This window comes from Lathyrus oleraceus, chromosome 6 (genome assembly GCF_024323335.1).
Source record: "Lathyrus oleraceus cultivar Zhongwan6 chromosome 6, CAAS_Psat_ZW6_1.0, whole genome shotgun sequence".
Classification (NCBI taxonomy): domain Eukaryota; kingdom Viridiplantae; phylum Streptophyta; class Magnoliopsida; order Fabales; family Fabaceae; genus Lathyrus; species Lathyrus oleraceus.
The window spans coordinates 469,607,021-469,611,557 of NC_066584.1; the positions used below are offsets into that span (position 1 = coordinate 469,607,021).

General features: G+C 40.4%; 1 pseudogene; it reads right to left on the reverse strand.

The window, feature by feature from the left end:
* Positions 1-850: 850 nt before the first annotated feature.
* LOC127099108 (uncharacterized) lies at positions 851-950 on the reverse strand (annotated as a pseudogene).
* Positions 951-4,537: the final 3,587 nt, after the last annotated feature.

Consider the following 4,537-nt stretch of genomic DNA (forward strand, 5'->3'; position numbering starts at 1 on the left):
TCTAGATATTAGTTTAGCTCTTAGTTTTTTCCCCAAACAATCAAACATTTTCACCTTAGATTTACGTAGTAACCTTAGATAACGGTATATCGATTCATAAGTCCCTGTGGGATCGATATCTTTTAAAACTACGCGATAGAACTGTGCACTTGCAGTTTGTATCCCATTCTCGACTCACCCAGTCGAGCGACCAAGTTTTTGGCGCCGTTGCCGGGGACTTTTATTCAATCGATATCGTAACTCTTCCGTTACGCTGTAGAGACTAAGGTTTCTTTTTCTTCTATTTTCTTTCTTTCGTTGATTTGTATGCCACGCACTCGCTCTCAAGGCGAACCGCTCTATTTACGAATCAACGATATCGTTCTATATCTCCGAGTCTTACGACGAATTCGGGAATATCGTGCTGAAAACAATCTCCCTCCTATAAACCTTCCTGATCTCAAAGATTTTCCTTCTTTAACCGAGATGGCAGAACCAGCTCGTGCTCTTAGAGATTACGCCGCTCCATCACAAGATGAACCGCATTCAAGTATTGCTCCGCCCGCAATCGAAGCAAACAACTTTGAACTTAAACCTTCGTTGTTGCAGGCTGTGCAACAGAACCAATTCTCTGGAAATCTTACCGAAGATCCAAACCTTCATTTATCCGTATTTGTCCAATACGCTGATACTGTTAAAGCTAATGGTGTCACTTCAGAGGCAATTCGACTTCGTCTTTTTCCTTTCTCATTAAGAGATAGCGCTAGAAGATGGCTTCAATCTCTTCCTTCCAACTCAGTCACCACATGGAACGAGTTGAAGAAAGTTTTTCTTGCCCGATATTTTCCACCAAGCAAAACAGCTATGTTAAGAGCCCAGATAAACGGATTTAAACAGAAAGACAACGAGTCTCTTTTCGAAGCATGGGAAAGATACAAAGACATGATGAGACTTTGCCCACACCATGGTTTGGAAGACTGGTTAGTAATTCACACATTTTATAATGGTCTCTTATACAATACAAGGTTAACAATAGACGCCGCTGCAGGTGGTGCACTAATGAACAAACCTTACGCTGATGCTTACCAGCTTATCGAGAGCATGGCCCAAAACCACTATCAGTGGGGAACCGAACGAACGAATGTGGAAAAACCTCAAACGAAAACTGGCATGTACGAGATAAGTAACCTTGATCACGTCAATGCAAAAGTGGATGCTTTGGTCCAGAAAATTGAAAGTTTAAACGTATCACCTCCAGCAGCCGTGGTTGCTATAACTCAGAATTGCGAGGTCTGTGGAATCCAAGGCCACACTCCTGCGGAATGTCAACTCTTGACTGGAATCCAAGCAGAGCAAGTAAACTATGCTCAAGGAAGCCCCTATTCGAATACCTATAACCCAAATTGGAAGAACCATCCAAACTTCTCATATAAGAGTAATAATGCTTTATACGCACCTGGACAGTCTCCAAATCAAGCCCCATCTATACCTCCGGGATATCAGAAACAGAATCCTAACAATAATACCCCTAGAAAATCCAACCTGGAAATCATGATGGAAAACTTTATAGCTTCCCAACAACAAACCAATAAAGATTTCTTAAACCAGAACATACACACTGGCGAACAACTTAAACAACTAGCAAGCAAAGTAGATGCCCTGGCTACCCATAACAAAATGCTGGAAACGCAAATATCTCAAGTAGCTCAACAACAAGCACCTACTGCTGCACCAACTGGTACATTCCCTGGACAGCCCCAACCCAATCCGAGAAGCCAAGCTCATGCAATTATATTAAGAAGTGGAACGGAAGTGGAAGGACCGTCTGACCCAAGGATAGAAAACCAAAACCCTAAGAAATCTACTGAGGAAAGTGAACCTAAGGAAAAGGAAGAGAGTAATAAGGAAACCCTAGAAAAGAAGGAACCTTATGTACCTCCACCACCTTACAAACCACCTATACCTTACCCTCAAAGGCTTGTTAAAACCAAAGATGTAGGCCAATTTAGAAAATTTGTTGATCTCCTTAAACAATTAAACGTTACAATTCCGTTTACCGAAGCTATTACGCAGATGCCTTCATATGCTAAATTCTTAAAAGAAATTCTTTCTAATAAAAGGAAACTTGAGGATAGCGAAACCGTTACACTCCCTGCCGAATGTAGCGCTATAATCCAAAACATGCCCCCTAAACTCAAGGATCCGGGTAGTTTCTCTATACCCTGTCACATAGGAAAATTTGTCATCGACAAAGCCTTATGCGATTTAGGAGCCGGAATTAGCGTTATGCCTTTATCCATATGTAAGAAACTGGAAATGGGAGAATTAAGACCGACCAAAATGTCTGTGCAATTAGCAGATCGTTCCATCAAATATCCTGTAGGAATCCTTGAAAACGTTCCCGTACGCATAGGTCAGTTTTACATTCCCACTGACTTCACAGTTATGGACATTAGAGAAGATGATACGACACCTATTATACTAGGAAGACCATTCTTAGCAACTGCCGGTGCAATCATAGACGTAAAACGAGGACGACTCACCTTCGAAGTAGGCGAAGAGAAAATTGAATTCATTCTTTCCCAATTCTTGAAAGCACCTGCAATAGAAGATACATGTTACTTCATGGATATCATCGATGAATGCATAAAAGAAGCAGAGTCAGGAGAAGACAAATCATCAGACTATCTTTTAGAGGACAAATCTAAACAATGCCTAGCAATAACACCGGATCCTACGCAGTGTCTTAACAAACCAACCCCCGATTTGAAAACACTTCCCAAAAATCTGAGATATGAATTCCTAGACTTAGAACTTGAACGACCTGTAATAGTTAATGCAGATCTAGGAAGACTCGAAACAGAAAAACTCCTACATATCTTAAGAAAATATCCAACCGCACTAGGATACCACATCACCGATCTTAAAGGAATAAGCCCTTCTATTTGTATGCACCGCATCATGTTAGAAGAAGACTGTAAAACCTCTAGGGAACACCAGAGAAGACTAAATCCGATCCTAAGTGAGGTAGTAAAGAAAGAAATAACCAAGTTATTGGAAGCAGGTATTATATATCCTATATCTGATAGCAAATGGGTTAGTCCTGTACACGTTGTACCAAAGAAAGGAGGCATAACCGTTATTGAAAACGAAAAAGGAGAAACTATAACTAAACGAATCGAATCGGGATGGAGAATGTGCATTGATTATAGGAAACTAAACAAAGCAACCCGAAAAGATCATTTCCCTTTACCATTCATTGACCAGATGTTAGAACGATTAGCTAAACATTCACATTTCTGTTATTTAGACGGTTATTCAGGCTTCTTTCAAATACCAATTCACCCTGATGACCAAGAAAAGACAACATTCACATGCCCTTTTGGTACCTTCGCGTATAGACGAATGCCGTTTGGTCTATGTAATGCCCCTGCAACTTTTCAAAGATGCATGATGGCAATATTCGCCGACTTTCTCGAAAACATCATGGAAGTATCTATGGATGACTTTTCTGTATACGGACAAAGTTTCGAAGAATGCCTTGAAAACCTGGAAAGAGTTCTGGAGCGATGTGTAAAAGTAAACTTAGTACTTAATTGGGAAAAGTGCCATTTTATGGTACAAGAAGGCATTGTTTTAGGACACATCATCTCGAACAGAGGAATTGAAGTAGACAAAGCCAAAATAGAGGTAATCGAAAATCTTCAACCCCCAAGAACCGTGAGAGAAGTACGAAGTTTTTTAGGACACGCCGGTTTTTACCGACAATTCATCAAAGACTTCTCTAAGATAACTAAACCCTTAACCGGACTGTTGACGAAAGATGCTGAATTCATATTCGACGATAACTGTTTAAAAGCATTTCAAACTCTTAAACAAGCATTGATCTCCGCACCCATTATGCAGACACCAGACTGGAATGAACCATTCGAAATAATGTGCGATGCCAGTGACTATGCTGTAGGTGCTGTTTTAGGACAAAGAAAGGATAAAAAGCTTCACGTTATATATTACGCTAGCAGAACCCTGGATGAAGCACAGATGAATTATGCCACAACCGAGAAAGAACTCCTAGCAGTGGTATTTGCGCTAGATAAATTTCGTTCTTACCTGGTAGGAGCCAAAATAATAGTTTACACTGATCACGCTGCTATCAGGTACCTTTTAACAAAAAAAGATGCTAAACCTAGACTCCTAAGATGGATCTTGTTACTACAAGAATTCGACTTAGAAATCAAGGACAAGAAAGGAACTGAAAACGTAGTAGCAGACCACCTCTCTAGACTTGAGAACCTTGAACCGGAAAGAACATCCATTAATGATGATTTCTCGTATGATAAACTCATAGCTACTTTGGAAGAGAACAACTCCGACATGCAAGTAGAAACCACCTTAGCTATATCTGTCATACCATGGTACGCTGATCTAGTCAATTATTTAGCTGCCGGAATAGTTCCACCTACTCTATCTTACCAGCAGAAGAAACGATTCTTCCACGACATAAAACACTATTACTGGGATGATCCCTTACTTTTCAAAAGAGGCCCCGATGGTATTT